The sequence below is a fragment of the Pieris brassicae genome, chromosome 7, assembly GCF_905147105.1.
Source record: "Pieris brassicae chromosome 7, ilPieBrab1.1, whole genome shotgun sequence".
Lineage (NCBI taxonomy): Eukaryota > Metazoa > Arthropoda > Insecta > Lepidoptera > Pieridae > Pieris > Pieris brassicae.
In genome coordinates, this window is record NC_059671.1 from 1725758 (window position 1) to 1749351 (window position 23594).

General features: G+C 31.5%; 1 protein-coding gene across 4 annotated transcripts in view; it reads left to right on the top strand.

The window, feature by feature from the left end:
- The first annotated feature begins 632 nt into the window (after nt 1-632).
- Nucleotides 633-23594, top strand: part of LOC123712382 (nephrin-like) — a 142027-nt gene continuing 119065 nt past the window's right edge. For 2 of the 4 annotated variants that reach the window (XM_045665433.1, XM_045665430.1), the window contains exon 1: nt 16495-16681. The gene's annotated coding sequence lies outside the window, so the exon portion shown is untranslated. Of the gene's footprint in view, nt 689-16494; nt 16682-16740; nt 16825-23594 lie in introns of those variants that run through there. The other 2 variants (XM_045665431.1, XM_045665432.1) reach the window with 2 other exon arrangements.

Below are 23594 nucleotides of genomic sequence, written 5' to 3' on the forward strand. Positions count from 1 at the left end.
ACTTGAGTTTTACCCATTCCCTAGAGATGCTTAATTAAATTTTATTTTAAGAGTTTTTATCTAAATTTTATACAACTTAGAATAATTTATCACGCCATTGAAATACAGAGACAGTGTTTGCGCCCTAAATAAACAGTTTATTTATCTTTATTAATTAATGTTGCGTATTACATTACGCGTGTAAGTTGTTATAGTATTATATAGCGGACATAATCTGCTACGGTCGGGAGCATCTCTCGTAACGAGATCCTCAAAAGTTATCTTATGGAGACAAGCTCAAGCTTATTAATTGTTATTTTTAATAATACGATTGTGACCATAATATAATATTAAATAGACAGATATGTGATTGTACCAAACGATCCAAGGGTGATATGAGCGTGACGGGAAAGAAAAAAATCAACAAATAAAAAAGTGACTAGGTCACAGTAAAAAAAAAGTTTGTGATAACTTTTGCATGGTCACAATTTTATGTTCGACTTAATTTATGTACACTTTTATTGCTACGTCATAAGTTGGATTACTAATGAGCAGATAAAGAAGGCGGTTCATCATACGACCAAATTAGTAGAAGCGGGTTAACTTAGGTCAATACAATTAGCTGTAATTGTTTGGAACGTGGTGCCAGCCCTAAGTTGTCCGTGTTCGTGGGTGCTTGTGAATTGAGTGTTGTGCTGTGATCATTCGCGTAAGTTTTTTTTATATACGAGATATAAATGTCCTAAAAATCTTAGTTTTTGTACTTTATTCACTTAGATTTACTTATAAAAGTAATTAAACATTGAAGGCACTTTTGTTTTGTAGTAAATAACTAAATAAAAGTGTAAAAGTAACTAAATAAAAGTGTCTTATTATCACGTATGTAGAGCAGTGTTGGCCTTACATGGGCAAACTATTATTAAGCCTCGCGCGTTTAAACCAATGGATTTTTTTTTTGTGAAATTAACACATGCCCGAGCTGTGAAATTCTTATTTCCCGAAAAGTCATAGTTAGGCACATAAAGGTCAAAAAAGCATATCAATGAAACATGTAAAAGAAATGAAGGATGCAGGAATGTTAAATTCGTCAATTTTTTTTGTACTTTTAACATTCGATGTTTAAATAATGTCAAATGAAAAATGACGCATCGTGTCAGCCGTTTCAATTTGTTACAATGCAAATATTTTAGCGTTATTTTTCAGGAGCGCCATTTTTAGCGGTTGATAAATTCATATGGCGTCATTATTCATCTGTGACAATTGTATTTTGTTTTGGTTGCTATGGAAACATATTTTTATGTAATACTATTCCCTGTGGTTTTGAGCGAAGCATGATCTTATATAGCCTTAACCTTTCTCAATAAATTGTCTATCTTTCATATAAAAGTTGCCTGGAAGAGATCGGTCGAAAGGCCGCCAGTTGTTTTCCTTTCCATATAATTATGTTCAACTTTTATATTGTAACGAAACGAAGTGGTAATAAATAATAATAAATAAGAACTACTACATTTTATCTTCGACTTGACTACTCCTGACCAAAACGCAGACAATTAAAAAATATCTTAAACTGTCCAATTTAAAGTAGTCACGCAAAAGTTATGCACTTACATGATTACCATATTTTCAAAATTTCATTTTTATTTTCACAGATAGAATGTTAAAACAAATATTGTCTATGAAATAAATATCTTTAAATTTTTGTCTATGATGATAATGTCAAGTAATCTTTTGCATTTTTTTTTAAATTTGGTAACGTGTGTCTTTATTTTTTTCTGCTATTCGGAGTCGTCTAACAAAAAAAAAATTATCTAAATCGGGTGTCCAGGAGTTTTCAGGATAAAATGATTTAACTTGGTACTTAGTTGCATATATATAAACTCGGTTCTACATGATAGTGGGTTAATATTAAAACTTCGATAATTTATCAATCGAGATTACATCAAACTTTTACTTATAAAATCTCGCATTCAGCTTTCCGTTCCTTTGACGTTCTCGTCTGTGCCTGACATGCGGAGAAACTTCAAACGAATTAATAGTCTAAGATACAGCAACAATTCGAACTTTATCAATTAAATGGTAAATAAATAAATTAAATATTAAATTATATAGTGCCAACTTTATCAATTAAATGGTAGATGAATAAATTAATTAATTAAATTTAAAAAAGACGGATTTTACGTAATTATTATTTCGATCATATTTTGATAGACTAGAATCAATCTTTTTGATACTAGTCTATTTCTAGACTATTTTTTTTTACTATGGTAAATGTTCAGAGCAGTTGTTCGGATTTATACCTGCAGCTGAGTTTCATCATCGGACGTCGAGGCAGAATACAAAATTCCACCCGTATCACCTCGACGTCCGTCGTTCCACGACTGAGCGTTTTTCATGGCAATTCTTGCCGCGCACCATCGCTATGTGGAACCAGCTGCCCACTGAAGTATTTCCGAACCAATTCGACTTAGGGTCCTTTAAGAAAAGAGCGTATCAATTCTTAAAAGGCCGACAACGCACTCGCGAGCCCTCTGGTATTGAGAGTGTCCATGGGCGGCGGTGTCACTTAACATCAGATGAGCCTCCTACCGGTTTGCGCCACTGTTCTATAATAAACAAATCTACGCCTTTAACTTCTTCATTACTACAAATAAAACTCATACATGGTTATATATCCCAACCCTTACGCTATCTTTCCAACGCACCTTTAATCAGATAAGTAGTTAAGTCAAATTATTGAGTTTAATTTTTACCTACCTTGATTGATGTGAGTCTGCCCTGTCATTCACTTCCAAAGTTCTGTGCACTCTCTTATTTCAAACAAAATTTCGACATTACGAAACGTTGACGTTAATATTTAAATTATTTCGGAATACGAGAGACATTTGAGTCTTTCTTTTGTTTACTTTAGAAAATTATGTTTTTTCTTTGTAATTGAATGTAATATTGTCCTAGCCTGTTTGTGTTTATTCACATCGCTTTGAGCTGAAAGTTTTATTAAAGTATTACTTTTGTCTCTGACATATTTGAGTACGTTAACATCCTTTGGAATTCTACTTTACAATTATTTAAAAATTGATAAAACGAAATATGTATTTTATATAGATAATAATAATTAAAATCTGATGGTGACTGATGACCTCTAGGAAATTTGCTGGATTTATCGTTCTCGGGAACTACGAAATATCAGACCAAATAAATTATCATTTATATTTTCATATCGATGCATGCAAAAACTCTTGTTAGTACATATGTTTTTTTTGTAATTCGTATGTTATACGGGCAATACAATCATTTTTTAAATAGAATCCTACATTTAATTAAAATTCCTCTCCCGAGATCAATCATAATAAACAAATAAAATAAGAGGATGTAATTTGAAGGTCATTTGAAGAAGGCTTTTCATAAAAGTTGAATTTTATAAAATATTTTTATGAAATGCATGTATCGTATACGGGCATTTTTTTATTTGAAGCTACACTTTTAGTGAACTTTTTGAAAAATCTAACCGTCCGTTTCGCTCGTGGAAAATGGTTATGTTTTTGACAAAAATCACGGAGAGAGTTTACAGGTAATCCTTTAAACCCTCACGTTTGAAGTATCGTTAAAAGCTACCAGTTTTTTTTAACTGTAGCAGAGCAAAGTGGGCTTAACAAATAGAGATGGATTGTGAGATTTTAGACGTTATTCGCGCATAAAAATATGCAAAATAAATTCAGCTACACGAAGAAATAAAATTTATCTTTACATTCGGTATCAAGTGTGAATTCAGAAGTTAAATTTATTGCTTAATATTTAGGTTTTGTTGTTCCACTTGTTCCTTTCTTTGGAAAACATATCTATTTAAATATTAAATAATTGTTATCCGCAATAAACCTTGTGTAAAAGACTCCAACAAATTCAACTTAAACAATTTAATAATTGTATAAATGTCAATTGGCTAATGTGTAAAGGTTAATAGGAATAAAAGTTTCCATAGAAAAAAAATATTAACAATACTAGAAAGTTTTGTAATATTCTGTAAGTTGTAAGGATAATGTGAACTTTGCCCCTTACGTTTGAAATCAACGTCAGTAACAATACCTCGAAGTGTTGATAAATCGCTTTATCAACGGCCGAACTCAAGTATAGATGACATAGACAATCCAATGGCTAAACATCAGGAAAGCTCCAAGAGTAGACAGCTTTGGATATAAATATGAGCTGGAAAAAAGTCTTTGTGTCGTAATTAATCAATACAAACGTACTCACAGCTCAATAACTGCCCCAGGCTGTTAAAGACTGAAGTAGTAAAACCGATACACATAAAGGAAATAAGACTGATTGTAATAATAAACTCAACCCATAACCATACTACTTACCAATAATAAAAATGTAGGAAAATGTATCCGTGGACTATCAGAAAGTGGACCAAAATATTATATACTTTCAAAAAACTAATTTGTCAGCAGAAATTTATCAGCATATTTATATATAAGATCACCTGTTAGTTTTATTTATCAACTACTGCGGGGCATTCGACACGCTAAGATATAATAACCTTTAAACTACGTAGGATATGTAAACCCTATGGATAATAACATCAATTATTGTAATCTATACCAATTTGCTGACGATAGCTGCTCAGCAGCAGATAGTAATAGTTTAGAGGAAGCAGAAATCAAGTTATAATTTGACTTCTTAGCGAAGTAGTCTCATGATGCAGGATTGGCACTCAATACTAGTAAAACAAAGTTTTTACATATCCGGTCAATACTTGCGCAACTACTCCAAAACTATTGATAGCTACGTAAGTGTGATATAATCGAGTTAGTGAAAAGACGTCGGCTTAATTATAAATGAAAGACCAAATTGGAAACCGTACATCAAAACTGTTTGTAACAAACTAAGAGCCATTCTAGCAAAATTTTCAATTTCAAAATATAAAACACTTCTACTACTGTGTATGGTTTATCCAGCTGTAGAAAAATCTGTAACACTAGTCTTGACTGCATTTGCGTTGAGAGTATTTTGAGAAATAGTCCAAACTAACCTAAAATATCAATACAAAGACTATCTTAAGTAAAAAAATATTTACATTTCTAAACGAATTATATTTGACGCAAAACTTTAGTACAACGTACTATACAGACCTACCTACCTCCAATCTACAGAAAATAACACAAAATTATATGACTCAAAATTTATTTAATTCCTTACATCATCACATGAGAAACTAACTAACAATCATATCGATTTAATTTTAAAACTACTACATTAATCAAGAGGTATTCGTATTTTTTTTATATTTACCTACTTATACTAACATAAAGTCAACTTATATAGACAATCTGCACCTTATATCAACATTCTCTTGTTAAATTTATCTACCACTTTTTAATTATAGGATTACTTCCGTCAAATCCATTGGTGCACTGCCTTGATGAAAATCACAAGCCTAATCACAAGAAATAATAATATTAGGTTTTTTAGTATAAAAACCTTTATATTAAATGACCAAATATGTACACTGTAGAACATTTTGAGTTATATAATAATCTTAACACATACTGTTTACCTATACTATAATTTAAAATGGATAAATGAAAATTTAATTAGGAAGCCGGTAAGTCTTATACCAATAATCAGTGGCTTGTCTCCATGATGAAACATGCAGAACTATATGTCACCAAAGTCGTGTCGCCGTAGCCCCGATAGTATGCATGTTTTATAGAGGTCTTATTACTGTGTAATAATTAATCATACCAATAGGTACTAAAAGTTACGAAGGTCGGAACGTTATCTTAGGTTAATCACGAGTTTGCTTTCTTTGTTTGGATATTGAATTATTAAGTGATCAATTTACTTTAATTTTTATTGCTTTTTTATATGTAGTTTATTCTATTTTGATTGTTTAACTTTTACATATTTTTATAACTATTTGCGGTGACGTTGGTTATTACGAATAACGTGAAAAAATTAAATAACTCGTCATTGACAGCAAATTTAAAAGCTTTAAAATATTCATCGTGTCATGAAGGCGACGTTCGAAGAATTTTCATTGTCATTTCTCGATGAAATTTGTTTTAATCTTATGAAATGAATATTGTTAAAAATGTGAATTCGTCACACTAGATAATTTTGACTTGTAACACAAGTATGAACTAACGATGGCTCCACATGTGTCGAGAAATAACCGTAAATTCACGGCAGAGTTAGTTTCACCATATTCACACTTTCGTGAGTGAAGCCTAGCGCGAAATAGACGTGAATGCTGATGCTCCGATAAGTTTATTTTCTTTGGCAATATATCTATATAAATCGTAATATATTGAGCCTAACACTCGAAGACAGCTGGACAAATTCGATTATTTTTTTTATTTATTCCTTAATCTCTGAAGACGGTTTTTATGGGGAGAATAATAAAAAATAATATAAAATTTAGTTTTATTCAGCATTTCTTTTTTTTTGGAAAAACGAACAGATTCTATGGGGTAGCATAACATAGTCCATTACCAACGCCAAAACCTTAAGAAGACATAGGTTTTACGTACCAGCTCTGAACGTAAACTTCCACGTACGGGCATCGACTCATTAAAATTGAAAGCTGTAACATTATTGTATTTAAATTTATTCCCCAGGGTTCTTAAAATTCTCATATATAATGAGGTCCTATAATGGTTCAATGATATATCCGCACGGCAATCACTTTGCATATCTTCCTTGTTGAATATAGAATAATAGCTACTCTCTGTGGTTCCATTTTGAAAATGAATTCAAATGTCACCAGGAAAATGTATATAAAGGATTAAAAATGCTATTACTAAACATTTTACATTACAAATTTTATTAACATTGTTTCTTCTTAGCCTATTAATTTTATTCATACGGCTATTAACACCAATTATTTTATTTGTATAATACGACTTACGCGTGGTTGTTTCAGTAATACTTGTGTTGAAAAATTTAACCTAATTTTAGTCAATGACAACCTTAATAAAATGTTATGACTTGTTAGTTCTTAAAGTAGTTTATATGATGACTTTCATCATTTAGAATAATATTTAACAAATGAAATAACTTAATATATATTACAAGAATCTTTTAACTACAGTGACCTCCTTATTCAAGGTTCAAGTTCTATTGTCTCGTATCATTATATCGTATCCGGTCGTCCCACTGACCATAGTTTGTCATTCATTTGCGAAGGTTTTTTTGCACTATTAGTTTTGATAGTTTACTATTCCAGGCAGTTTTAAATATATGTTTTAGTTTAGTGCCTGGGTTCTGTACTGGAATCGCTTTGAACAGCACTTATCAAATAGAATGAAGAAGAATCTCAAGAATGTCTGTAATTCATAGGTATAAAAACAAAAGTGTTTTTATGCTTAGAAGATTATTTCAAGAAGGCATACCTGAGGCGTTACTCTGTAATTTCCAATAGTGATACCAATCAGCTTTAGCAGCCGCGTGATACTTAGGTTGGGACTCTGGCGCAGCGATATTGGGACATTTAGTATTTTTAAGCTAGAGACAAAGTATATTACTGGAAGGAAAACTAGTATGGAGTGTTACATAAATAGAAAAATATCAACTAAAATTAACCAACGCCCGCGCAAAATATATATTGATATAATACTCGTACAGGATTTTAATAAATAATTAACTTAATAAAAATGTTGTTAAGCTTACTTTGAACCTTTAGCGTTTTTCATCGTAATTTCCTACCCGATAAGAAAAACTGCCTTAGGCGAACATATTTATGAAGTCATAATTTTTACGTATTACCTAAACCTTAATTAGAACACGGCTTCCCATCAGCATTAGGGGAGTATAAAACAAACTTTCTACATAAATTTATAATTTTCGCTGTTGTTTGTACCCACGAGAGTGTGATGGGTACCTTTATAATGCATCCAACGAACGTACTCGACAGCAACTCGTTTGCATAATAATGAATAATTTAAGATTTCAAAATTGTAACGCTAATGTGAATAATATTATTAAAAATCGCCTATAAAAATCTTAAAAAAATTATAACTTAATTGTACTCATAAACTGTCTATGTTATATGTCTATGATACATTTTATCGCCATTTATACGTATCTATATGGAGATGTGTATCGGGTAACTAGCAGACCTTCTATAAAAATAAATAAATATATTTTCCAGAGGCATCAAAGCTCTGTTTTTAATTTCAAAGTTAATAAAATGATATCTTTACATAATGTGAAATTCTCCTCTAAATAGGTATCAGGCATTTGTGTTTGTAAACCTTCTGTAAAGATAAATATTTAAAGGATTGAGTATAATACTGGGCCTCGGAGATAATATTTATTTTAATTGGTTTATTTATTAACAAATTTGTTCATAATTACATATATAAAAGTGCTGTAACCGCTATCTTCTATGAAGTCAAGTTATATTATTTTTAAATAAAGATATGAAAAAGTATACAAATTTTTTCGTATATACGGTTAATATAATCATTCATTCGAGCAATAGTTCGTGCTTCTTATCCTCACTATGAAAGAAAGGTTAACGATCATTATCGAGCAATTTGTGAAAATTATTACCTAATAACTTATTTTCTCGCTGGATAGTACCCAAGGGGACCAATCGGAGGAGATACTCTGCCCTAACTTTCTTAAACGAGAGAAGGTAATATATGCAAATTAGTGTAACTTTATTCCCTCAGAGCTATTAGGAAGACTTTGACCGTTTGATAAGTGTTTCCGAGGGTTTTCATTGTACTCGGTTATCCAGTGTGAATTTGAGATAAGTTTTCAAATAAATTATCATTTGTACAAGGTTGACATTGTTAAACTTGCTCGAGTATAAAAGCTAATATTCATAAAAATAATCCCGTCTAATTGTAGTGTTATTTTTTGTATCGTTCTGATAAATTTTGTTTACGGTGTGATGAACAGAGACAGATACTGCCGTTGAAATTGTGCAATAAGACTAGGTTTATCTATAACAAAAAATCAAGATATTAAAAATAAAAGTTTTATATTGACAGCACAATTAACAAGTTGCAGAAAATCTTTATTTGACGAAAAACTAATTATCATTCGATTTCTGTGTATGTGCCATTGCTCATTTTATCCAAATGTGGTCAGCCTTCTATGTCACACATTATTTTTGGTTCTCAAACATCGTGATCATCGTTGCATTAAGTGTTAATTGTACGGTGTAATTGTAATTATTCATTGGCATATCCGGGACATGACACTTTCCGCAAAGTTCATACTGATTATACAATTCAATGTCGTTACTTATGCACTTCTTATTAGGTTTTCAAAACGTTCATCAATAAGTTATTGTCCGCGATAAAACGAACCACATTCGCCTATAAATATTACCTTGAGTGGAATGAGTCATTACACAGAAATGGCCTTTTCGTGGAACACATGAATCGCCATGAAAGCCTATAATTATTTTTGTAGAGGCGACCGTCATTTTTTATCGCAATTGATGAAATAAATTCAAAGTCCTATGTTATTTGCATTGCTTGATGATGCACCTGAGAGTGTAGCAAATGTAAATTTGGTTTGTTTCCCTAATAATTTTTCATACATATAAAAGTATAATTTCACATTTTTAATTTATTAATAATAATATAACGCATATTTGTTGTTTACAGATTGCAGACAAATAGAACAGACATGTCTAAAATATATCATAAGTTATTAGTTAGGATAAGCTCGTCTGTCTTATTCTGTTAATAATAACTTATGTAGAATAAAATATGACTTCTTATATGTTGATTTATTTCCTATTTCATAGTATTTATTTTATTTTAAATTTCATACTTTGATGATCCCTTCATCTTAGAAGGCAGCTCACATAGAAATAACATTCCAATGGTACAAAACTGTTATTTAAAATCACGATTTCAAGAAGCAGAGTCGCACGTTTAGGTCATCAGAGCACTTTTACTTAATTAATCATATTCTCTGATAATACATTTCTATAAAAATTTAGATTTATTGCTATTAAGTTATATTTTACATTCAAAAATTTCATTTACCTGTTAGAGTATAATTGGTGATTTTTTTAACAAAACAAACGCGATTAAAAGTAAAAAAATCACAAAAACTATAAAAAAATACTTGATGATTTATTAATTATATATTATTATAACGTAACGTAAATAAATTATGAATATATCAATAGTCATTTCTGAATTAATCAGTATTATTTTATCCAAGTAGATTTAGACAACATATCCCATTTCATCTTAGTATCGACTTAGAGACACTTAGAACGGTAAACGTTCAAATAATTAACGCAAAACTACACAGCATTTTAAAAATGTATACTTCCATGCAAGCATAACCTAGTTACCCCATTTCCACAATTCGGGGCATTAGAATGTAAGAACAATAGAGGTTTGGGAGTTATAAAACATGAAAGTTAGCTCGCTCGGTATGACACGACAGCGTGACAGCTAATATGAATTAATTATATTTAATTCCTGTACATGCGGGCGTGACTCCCAAGAGATTTTATACTTAATAAATAACGCGTAAAGTGAACTACTTAATATTATTATTATATGTCGTCTATAATAAGTAAATTTGTAGAATATACTTCAAATAGTAATTACTATTTTTTTATTGGCCATGAATTAAATAGATTCTGAATGGCCACCGACCTGACGAATGAGTTTCCCGGCCTTTTAAGAATCGGTAGTCATTTTGTTGATTGATACAGTCTTTTGTAATATAAAAGTGTGCTTAAATTATTTAACAAAGAAGTATTTGGTTGTTTCATATAAGAGTTTACATTTATGACTTTTTTTTAAAATTTTCATTGCTTTGTTCCAATGGTAACAAAATACAATATACTCATATTTTAATTCGAATCAATAGTTTCCGAGCAATTCCTTCAACTAAATAGGCAATGGAACTCAACAACTTTTATTGTTTAAAAATAAAGTAATAAATACATGTTATATACAGTATTATAGCAAACAAATTATTTATAACATTTGTTAATACTATTAAATTTTTCATAAAAACATAACAGTTTAACGTTTTTGGTTAGTCACGTGTTATTTCAACATTTAATAATATTTTCCGAGACGAACATGTTTTCTCAGACTTTTCTCGTTTATATGCTGAATACACAATAACTTTAGATGTTTCAAGAGAATCACCTTTTTTTGATATTCTTTGTTAAATGTTTATTAAATTTTGTGTTATAAAACAAAGGTCGCAAACAGCCTGTTGATGATAAGTGGTACAATCAGAAGGCTCGCCAGTGCGTTGCTGACCTTTAATTTGAATATTTACGAGTACAATCAAACCTGAGTAAGTGAGAAACCTCTATAAAAGGAAAAGAGATCGTAGCTCATTAAGCTCTTACTTAACCAATTTGGCTGTATAAAATATCAGTCATTTCTGTTTGAGTTTCTCTAAAATTTATTAAAAAAGCTAAAGTTAATATGTATCATAGGTTTATCTTAATTTAAAAACTTATTACGAGAAAATCATTATTTAACTTGAACAATGTCTTTCTTTTGATTAAAGTGTACAACATACTTTGACATAATGAAATAGCATTAGAATAATATTTTGTTTATTATTAGCTTAATTTTATTTCTCATTGTCCACCTCACATCAGAGCCGGTACTCTGATAAAAGCGATAACTAGTTCATGACCGCGCGGTCCCAGATGATGTTCTAGTTCTCTCTTCATGTGGTTACACGAAATACAAGAACTACATCTATATTGCATACAAAAACTTTGGGATCAAAGAGGTTACAGTCACCTCCTGTCCCATCACAAAAAAATTCTAGTATTAAGTGCATACACAAGAACAAACCACGTGTACTATTTGAATATGTCACAAGATGAGTCAAGCTAGTGCAAATACTAATTTTATTAATTGTACTAAATATATTTACTAAAAAACTACATTCGTTTCCTGGTTTAATAGTTATAGCCCCACTGGGCTTCGACCCATGTTTCACTACAACAAAACATGTTGTTACAACCCAAAGTAAATATTGAGTTTCGTAATATGAAGCATGTTAAATATTCAACGGTTTAATACCATTAGGGAATCGTCACGCGTATTGTCAACACCGATAGAATTGTATAAGTATCCGTAATTTAATTATTGCTGGATATTCATTAATTTAATAATTGCAGTATGGAAATTAGGTTTGGCCCATCTTTGTGCAATAAGTACGATGACCTAATTAAATAAAATTTGTAACAAATATAAATATTGAACTTAAATGATGTCAAACCTTCATGTTCATGGCCGTTAAAGATGTATTTAATATACTCGACTAATTATAGATAATTTTACTAAGTATTATGTTTAAAAATTACATAAAATTGAACATCAAAATGATTTTGTGAAATATTAAAATCTTAACGCTTCAGTCGTAAACAGTTTTCCCAATTTAAACCTTTACGTATACGATGATAAACACAATGTACAATCTGGAGTATCCGCGAAATACGTATGTGCTCCCGGGACGACAACTTCATATTTTACACCCCTCAACGGGGCAAAGTTAAGTGCCGCCGAAAATGTTCTTGCTTCTTTAATCTTGACGAGAAAATGGAATGTAAATAGTATGCAAAGTTTTAAAGGGTCTTATGAGTTTCTGATAAGTTCGGTTTTATTATAGTGTCTGGTTAATAAATGGACTTAGAAGTCATTGTATAACCTACTTCACAAACTAAGCTGCATGTTGCAGTTCCGAGTTACATCCCGATACTAAATATATAATTATATTATTGACTGTTTTGTCTCTTTCTGCAGTATTAAAATATATGTTTACTGTAGTAAGAGGAGATGAACACTGTTTTACTGAAGACGGTATATCAGACTCACTTTTATGACTATTTTATTTAAAAAAGCTGGTAGGTACAGAACAACAATTACAAGATTTAATGTGACAACGGCTTATATAAACATAACAAATAAGAAGAGAAACAAAAATGGATTCGTACATTATAAAAACTTTCAGAGTGTAAAGGGAGTAGCAATGGATATCCAAGCCTAGCTGGATATCGTAAGTTTTGGCCTAAACGAATTCTTCTGGAATAACAAATTGGATGATGGCATGCATATCGTACCTACATATAGGGTACACGAAATTTAAATTTACTTAAAAGGTTGAGGCAACCAACCTGATTTATGAAATACGTAAAACATAAAACTTTATTGACCTTCGATTACTTAAATGTATTAGGTGTAATAAAATCTTATTCTGTTAATCTAAAACCGTTGATATAGGTAATATTACCAGTGAATTGAAATTGTATATACCTCTTATTGCCATAAATACTGAAACAAAGTAAAAACAATTTGTTTACTATTTTAAATAACATTTATTACTTTTACAGTGTATTAGATTATTACACAAATATAAAACAATTTAAAATATAAAAAGCTAATATTGTACAATGTATTGGCGCCAAACTGAGAAAACTCAATGCGCAATCATATAAAAATTACATATTCTAAATTCAAATGTAATATTTTGTATATTATTCATCGCCAGACTAAGTATCTACTAATCACGCGGCGTCGTGTTTAGTACGACAGTATTCTGAATACATTCGAATGTACTCAGAGCCGTTTAATAATATCTATCTATATATATTTATCAGAAGTTATTTTATAAACGGGCTGAAACTAAGCGACAAGAATCGTAAAATACCAGTTTTATCTTCGATTGAATGTATGTTAAATACACATTTCCTAAATAGCTTAAGTAAGATTAATACTTATTCGTCTGAGTTAGTCGTTTGGCAATAATGTGAGGCCAAAATGAATATATGATTTATATCTTCGTATTATACGCTTAATAAAATAAGGTATATTTATTCTGTATTGAGAAAACATTGACGCACAGACTATTAAACATTTACAGAGAAAACTGGCATTCGAGAGTTTGACAAATAAAGATTCAAATCCAAATAAAGGTTTTGAAAGCTTCGTATTATTGAATAATTAGGCCTTTTATATTTTAATCTACAAAGTTGTATATTATTATTCATATTAGTATTAATTTATTAAATGGTATTCATACAACAATAATATTTATCATATATAATATATAAGAATGGATATAAACTTTAAAAAAACACTGCTTGGTGGCCTAGTGGCTTCAGCGTGCGACTCTCATCCCTGATGTCATAGGTTAGATCCCCGGCTGTGCACCAATGGATTTTCTTTCTATGTGTACATTTAACAGCTCGAACGGTGAAGGAAAACATCGATCATTCGATTAACAATTGATCTTTAAACAGATACAGAAATCTGAGGCCCAGAGGCCCAAAACAAAGAAAATTATAACAGTAACTATTAGAATGGGTATCTAGTAAGGATGTGGTGTGAGCATTTTTTTTATCTATATACTTCCAATGTCAATGTGTCAATTTGATAGAAGTTTGTGCGATCGTTGAGTTTCAATTAAACTCTAATCAGCGCCTGCACCGGACGAGTGGGCGCTTATTTCAAAATCAACTCGACGAACGACAGTGATATGCACGTGGATAATAACTATCTCTTCAAATATGCGACAGCATTGGTTACTTGGACGCTCAAAACATGCTAGATGTATCTACCGTCGTTTAATTCGGACAATTATCAGTTTACTGTATTCGAATTTTGAAGATAGGAATGCTATGCTGCATTCACATACTTGCAAATACGTTTCAAGAAGTGGGCTGCACTTTTATAACCATAACCACAACTGCAGAACTAGGAGAGACCAATATTTGTTTCACGATATGGTGGACTACATGTGTACCTGGCTCTTATAGACCGGTTGGGTACAGTCTGAGGGAGTCCAATGAATTCGTAATCTCCGGCATCACAAATGATTACAGATATCATATTTGTAATATGGTGCTATTTTAGCGACACAATATTGTTCGTCCGTCTAATAAATCTAGTAAACAGTCGACTGTTTACTATTTACACGATGTTGTTATTGCCACAAGCCTACCTGCCAGCTCTAAAACTTCATTCACCGAAATTTAAATAGGTAATAATATTTTGCTACTACTGATGAACACTAGTTCCAAATGTTCCTGATAAAAGGATACTCACAGGTATTGTCTTCGTACCGTGTCTTTCGATGACTACTTACGTTGAGTTCCATAGAATTCATACTGTTATATCAGTTTGTCATTGACATTTGCTTCTGTATGATGTAATGTTAAGTAGATATGTAGGATCCCTGTTCATCGTCAATAGCAACGGCGATCAGATTGATGTGATGCTAGTCAATCTGTGCCTTATTTTAAATATAAATACAGAGTTAGATAAATGCTATCTAACCCATTACTATAGCCGTGCTATGCGTGAACTTTTGCCATTGCAATCAGAGCGGATTGGTACTCTTGAGCAACCACTTTGTTTCCTCATTTGAGACATGACCTCGTAGCTCCATTAAATATTGATAAGTCCTAGGGTGACGTCTGGGTCCTGTTATGAATTTGATTTCACGATCTGCTTTCGAAGCTCTTAAAAGCTCTTTTTATCTGATCTTATCTAGTCTTCATAAAGAAAAACATAAGGAAATAACTTATTGAAACCATCGGGCGTATTAAATTCAGAATAAAAACTCGAATATTAAATGGGAACTCAGAATATTTTATTAATAAAAATACATTTATCCGGAACACTGTTATAACATCCATTACTTAATCGTTTAATCCACCATTTTAATACAATTTGTATGTTCATCGACGCACATTAACAATTACGTCATACGTATTTTATACAACCTGAACGAAGGCCAAAATTCGGATAATTATATAAAATACGTGAGTTGTACGAAATTTACCAGAGACTGAAAAATGAATGGACTTTTCGGTCGATTCCATTTATAAGTCATCGATTCAATTGATATTAATTTATTGAGCTTAAGAGCTTGTGACAATTAAGTGTTGGAGCTTCTGTAACGAAATACCTCAACTTGTACCTCTAGACTCAAAAATCTAATATTAATATAATATATTCCAAAATCTTTTTTATTAGCTTACAGAACTGCCATATGGGTTATTGAAACAGTTTTGTTTATTTACTTTTTTTGAGATTGCCTTATGTCTAAGTATTGTCTCGTATTATTTTCAAATCAAATTATTTTTTTAGATCCAAAGTAGAGCGCGACTACAGAGGCTAGAACATTATTTTTCTATTTGATATATTCTACTGTATAGTCTATAAAGGTAAACAATAAATTATTCCCCCGTAGCCAAAGTTTAAATTCAAAATCTTGAAAGTATACACACCAGACATAAGCCAGTGTCTTACTTATCACTATAATTATTTTATCGTATGATTTGTTACAACTTTGATACTATTAACCCTACCAACTAACTTACGGCGACACTATGCCAAATATTTTATTAAGTTCTTCTTTTAATGCGGGGTGGAAAGTTGATATATTAATTAACTTGTGAATAACGCGACGAAGAGTCACTCAGTTGTACGCAAGCGCATAAAGGCTTGTTAAGTTACGCCCTTATGTAGTGTGAAGTCGGTGTTTGCGCGATGCGCACGGCGCCTCGGATCATCCCTAACTGCGATGTTTAATTCAAAATTTAAAAATCGAACACTCGACAGTGCGCAAAATTAACAAGTTCTAAATTCAAAAAACTTTTTTTAGAATTTAAAGTTGTCGTGTCTCTTCAATGTGTTGTGTTTAGTGTTGGATTATGGATGAGGAAAGTTTTTCACTGGTCAGTTTTATATATAGATGTTACGATGCCTTTAATTAATGCAATAAAATTGTCCTCGTCTCAGTTCTCAATGACAATACAGTTTGCGGTTTCTGGATCGTGTTGTTTCTTTAATTGACCATGACCTTGAAATAATTGTAGCGGTAATTATTTTAATAAACTCTGATGCTTATTATATAAATATATACTATTTAATTAGCTTATTATGCTTATAAAATACACGCGATAAATTGGTTGCCCACGCAAACAGTTTACTTGACTTGAGTTGACAAATTATGTTAAGATTTAAATATAATCAATTCCTTTTTCCAATTCCATTGAATTATTTCACGTGTTTTGAAAATATCAATTTGTGGATATCACATGAAAATTTAAATATTAAAGCGTTTTATCTAGATTTAATAATGAACAACATTTATTATCTATTATCTCGTTTAATAGTATATCAAAACTTATAGCGTAAACTTTAAAAGGCTTAACAAAGATTTATTGAGCAAATTTAATCAAATTGGATTTAATGCAACAGCGTAGCAATTTAGCTACAAATGTATAGCTGAACTGTAACATAATAATAATAATAAAGTATTTTAGTAAGGTACATTAGGAACAATATTTATGTCAAAAAAATATTTATTTATTAAAGTAGTCCACATCATATATAATTTCGATACTACAACTTATCTATTCTAAAATAGATGGCAATTATGGGGAACATAAATTTTCCAAAAAAACATATCAGAAACTACTATCAAGCTTTTGATAAGCATTGTTATTTTGTTATATTCGCTAAGAATTCGATACTATATTAAAATTATATTTAAAGTTTAGATTAAAAATGTTTTAATTATGTTTTAAAATTAGTTAAACATAACAATACGATAACCATATCATTATCATAATAAATATAATTAATGCCATACCAACACACGATCCTATCTCGCAGTAAAAAATAATAATAAAACTATTTATAACAGAAAAATGGTTGTGACAAAAATCTAAGGTCATATAACATAAATTAACTGCAATAGAAATTTAAATTAATCAATGGTGGTATATCCCTTTATGATTAAGCATTTTTTTACTGAGGGGAATGCATTTTCGCACAGAGTGTGGGACTCGCTTTAACACTCCCACCAACCACATCACTGTTGGGGTAACTAGGGGTCGGAATGGCTTTCTACCAATGATTAGCTGCTACAGTAACCATCTTCGATTCCTTTGACATCGCCTTACAAGTCTTTACAGTAGGGTTGCAATTGCTTGCACCTTGACCTCCCTCGCACATACAATGCAATGTGGTGCTTACTAACATCTGGCAGATTTGTGTCCCGCTTTTTCACATCTTTAGCACACATTCCTACGGTCCACGCTAGATGAGCAAAACGCCCGTGTGTGCCCTAATTCCAAACATGTATAGCAGCGCGTTAGGGGTTTCTTTAGAAGTACAACCCCCACCAAACTCCACCCAATTATACCATCTCCTTCCACTTTTTTTGTTATTGCATCCGGGCATTGTAAAAATACACTTTTTGTTCTGTATCCCCTTTCGATGTCTTTATATTTACGCAGTTTGCCTTATCAGGCAGGGTAGCAACTACATCCAAAGCATTTAATTGCGTCCTCCTGGCGAGTAAATCTGCCTTTTCTTTATATGCCTCGCGTTCCTTCTCAATACGCCCACCTGCTGCAAAATGTTAAATACAGCATACGAAACACCATTCTGCCGAACGCGGCACAGCGAGCAATGCCTCTCCTTTGGTTGGCTTATGTTGCACTATCTTTTCTCCTCGAAACAACCTTCGGCCAATAAAAATAATAATAAGCCCATGATGCACTAATGGACTTTCTGTCTGTGTGTGCAATTAACACTCGCTGGTGAAGAAACAGGTATGCCTTAGATTGTAGTCTAGGGTCTGATGTCCATTTTGCCTTTTAAAAAAAACAACGCAATAAACACCAACAGATAACTCAACATTAATCTGCAACATTAAAAGACTGTAACGAGACTGTTTTTTGAATCTTTTGCGCCCAGTCTTGGTCTCGGATGAATAAAAAAAACAGTAACATATAAGTGGGTGCACTTTTGAAGATAACAAGACTCTAGGCTCTATTGAATAAATCATAACAACATAGTAATATTTATTATAATAGACGTATAGGTTTGTGTAGGCATTGTTTACGCCGTTGAAAATTAAATTAAAGTCTTCTAAAACTACTTTAATGCTGCTTAAAATAACTGCCTGTTCGAAAAGATATATTTTATAATAAAAAATTAACATAATTATATGAAAAGCAGAGCAACTGGCGGCCTACACATAATTCCTTTAGTTATTAAGACAAGACTAAACAGAAACAAATAAAAACTAAACTAAAAAGAATACGTGAAAAATATAAAAGTGCACATGAATCACAATAATTTAAGATAAGTCACACGTCAGTTAGTAGTTAGTACGAAAGTTAGGGATACCATGTGGATAAGTAATATTATATAGAGTAGAAATATAAAGGAATATAGAGAAGGAATAAAGCGAACAGGGGCGGGAAGTGAATTCCATAGCCTAACTACAGAGACCTTAAATTTGTTTAGGGATGCATAATTTTGGACTCGGCTGATCGCCATGCTTAATTTATGATTGTCTTTTGCTTGCAACTGTTTCGATATTCAACAATTTTATAATTAACTACGCCCTCATATAATACTTTGTGAGGGTTGGAATGCTGTGTTATGAAAGACAAGTATATTATCATTCTAACCTATTCCATTGTTCATGTATGTATTATATCCGAGACGATAGACTATTGTGCCTTCTTTTCTTCTTTCAAGTCACAGTCCCAGAGTAGGCAAGAAGAACTGACAAGAAAGTCATGAGTCATACAAATTGTTTAAATTAGAGCAACTCAATCCTAAGGTTTAGGATATTTAAAATAATCGTCAAATTTATAAAAAGCTTTATTGACGAATTAACGTTTAACGAAAGTTTTGAATTTTTTCAGTTATAATTCTCTATTCTATTTTGTAGTACAATCTGTAAAACCAGCCAGAGACAAATACGAAAAAAATGGATCACTGACTGATCTTATGTAAAGATAATAATTTTATTATTTATTATACATATATTTTATAATAATAATTTAACTGGTCCATATCATGATCTTATAACACACAAAATTTTAGTTTAAGAATCAAAACAATATTCGTATTATACTAGCTGTTACCTAATAGCGTTCAATTTATTAATTTGTTCGTTCAATATTGCTTAGCCATTTTTAGCTCTAAATTAATTTCTCATAAACGATCAAGCAAAAGCAATTTCAAAAATAAACCTTGAATTCTCTCTGAATATTTGATGGCAATAAATCTAAACATAACGTGGCTGTTATTTGAATTTCAAATCGAATTGCGTTGTTCTGACACGCACAGGAAGAAAAACTATTTAAATGTGTATATAACTCGTTGTATGCGAATGACAGAAAAATATGAAAGAATGTGTTTCTTATTGCTTTATAAAAGAATATGTTATATAACGAGTGTGAAGTTCCGTAACCAGGCAGGGTATGCCATACATTTTTCGAAGACAGATATGTAGGTGAGCCTACTAAACTGATCGCAATCGTGTTTTATCTTTTAAAAAATATTTTTATACAATATATATTTATTACTAGCGATTGTTAAAGTGATAACACGTGAATCCCTTTTTTGTTTTCTCAAAAGTCTGCTAGTTTTGTTTTTCATTTTACCAGGAGCCGTGTTCGCTTCAGCATGCGACTTTCATACCTGAGGTCGTAGGTTCGATCCCCGATGCACTTTCTTTCTATGTGCGGTTTTAACATTAGCTCGAATGGCAAAGGAAAACATCGCAAGGAAACCGGCTTGCCCAAATAGTGGTCTGCGTGTGCCAGGTACAGAAAACTGATCTACTTGCCTATTAGATTGAAAAATGATACAGATTTAGAAATACCTAAACTCACTAAAAAGTTTGCAACACCACAGATTTTTTTTTCACATATGCTTGTGAAAAAAAGTCCTTGTAAAAACTATACTATAATGCAGTTAAATTTGCAGTATATTTAGCATTGTATTATTTATTAGGCTTTAACTAACATAATGTTTAAAGAACTTCATTCCTCTGTAGTAAAACAGTATTTTTATGTACATGAGAAACTTAATATATACGAACGAGATACATGACGCCATCAGCCATCCTAATTTTAGTCTACCAGACTGATATGTATGTTTCATACCCTTTTGAATTGGTTAAACGCCCTAATGTTACGAATTCTAGACGGTAATTGGTTAAATAATTGCACACTCTCATATTTAAGAGAATTCTTCAAATAATTTGTACGCGTAATATTGCTATATATATTTGATATTTCAAATGGCTGTCGGTCGAACTGATGTCGTAGTCCGACTTATCAGATTGACACGAAACACTCAATATCTAGTAAATAATGTAATAAAAAATTGTTTTCCTTATTCTATTATTTCATAGTTTATTTGTAATACACACGTAAATCAAAGATAGTGTTACTATTTGTTATATATTACTTAGGGTACTTCGCTTACCAGACATAACTTAAAATAAATTTCTTTCATTTTCTTTTAGTATTACAATAAATATTATATTTTATTTCTATCTTAAGATATTTATCGTTAAATAAAGCTACCCGCAGTTTTGCGTTCAAATGGGTTTTACTTATTGAACTTATAAGAACTATGGCTCCTACGGCAGCCTTGATCTGGTCACTCCAACGTCGTAGTTCACCCTCCGCGCCTTCTAGTGCCCTCCGTATTCCATAATATTTTAATAACTACGTACATTTACAAAATAGGTGAATAGAACATGAAAGGGAAATAATACTTGACATAAATCAAATATATTTATTCATATTGGTAAGTATATTAATGTACCAATTAAAAACAATTGGAAGGGGTACACGTACTACCAGTTTCCAAAACAAAGGCGTAGAGGGGTCGAGAAAATCATGTCATGGACAGATGAAAAGTTTGCCGGGTCATAAAAAGTCATAATATTAGGTCCTTACATATGAAATTGGCGTTTTGTATGGGAGGAACAAAAAGTCGAATATTTTAAAATATAATATATTTAATTAATCAAAGTATGAACCATTGTTTTCTATGCACTTTTGCCATCTCATAGGTAGTTCATTGATCCCTTTACTAAAAAAACCAGTCGGACGGGAATCAATAAAATCTGTGAAGAGTTAAATTTTTTCCCTTGCAAGAAGTTGTCCAAATTTCGAAAAAATGGTAATCAGTTGGAGCAAGTTCCGGGGAGTACGGAGGATGTCTTAGACATTCCAATTGAATTGCTCTTCTAGTCTGTTGTGTAGTGTGTGGTCTAGCGTTGTCGTGAAGTAGCAGTGGCGTGGAGCAATTGACCAGCCTGGGTTGTTTAGCCGCTAGCTTTTCCATCATGGTTTGCAATTGCTGACAATAGACCTCAGCCGTAATAGTCTGGCCAGATTTGAGAAAACTTCAATGAACAATACCGGCACTAGTCCACCAAATGCTTACAAGTAAGTTTTTTGGGGTTAATTTTCGCTTGGGGCAGGATTTGGCTGGCTGGCCAGGATCCAACCATTGCGCTGAGCGCTTCCAATTATCGTAAAGAATCATTTTTCATCACAGGTAATGATTCGGTTTAAAATTATTGTGCCGGTTCAGTAATGTAACGCAGCAGTCGACGCGCGTTTGCCGGTTTGCTTCAGTCAATTCGTGGGGTACCCACCTTTCAAGCTTTTTAATCTTCCCAATTAGGCACCAAAAACGAACTGTGTTTTCTTTTGCAACATGACCGCCATACACATCATTCACCCTTCGAGTCGTTTCCGCAGCACTAGTGCCACGGCGGAACTCGTACTCATAAATAATGCGATACTTTAAGTTTTCCATTTTGTTAAATGACTGACGCAAATAGAATAAAACAGAAGAAAAAAACAAATGAATGACGGTCATAGAAACACAAATACATGAGTAAATAGCTGTACAAATTTGAATTTGAAATTCCTAACTTAAGAGGAGGTATTTGAGGTCAAAGTGGCCAGTACGACAAAACGCCAATTTCATATGTAAGGACCTAATATTTTAATGATTTTGAATGAACCTAGCGTAAAATAGTATTGTATTTTATTAATTCTAAAATCATCAATAGAAGGCTGTTTTTATCTTTTGTATCGAATGCGTACATATGAAAGTATTCATTGGTTATTTCACATTACAATAAACTAAAATATTGAAGTATTCCTATCAGAAGATGCGTATTAGATTTTTGCTATATTTTTTGTTTCAATATCTTATATTCGATTTTAAAAATATTCAAGACTAATCTACATAATGACAGCATTTGAAATTTATGAAGTAAATTCAGTCTAGACATTACTGATTTATTCATAACAGAAATTCCTAATTCGTAACCTAATTCTGTACATCAAATAAACATTGTTTAACATACATAAATGTATATTTGTCAAACTTCGAATAATATATTTAGGCCTGTTTCATACTGATAAAAAATGATTGCTTAAAATGAAGCAGTTGTTTTATTTCCCTAGCTTATACTTTATTTTTTGTTTACTCCGAGTACAGTTAGCAAAGTATATTTCATTTTAAAACTACACAAGTATTTATAAAGATATTCTATAAGCAGTATTTGTGACGGTTTGAGTTTTCCATCAAATAAACCTGAACCTAGTTACCAAACTTCCCTTTCAAAAAAACTAAATCAGTATATTTCCACTCGTTTTGCGAAAAACGACTAGTTTTTGGTTTTCACTATTACTTATTATTTATTTACGCTGTAAAAAGACAGATGAGATCATAAATTAAAACGGTGCAGTTTACGGCTTTGCTTTTATGAATACGGGGTTAGGTGAATATATATATATAGTG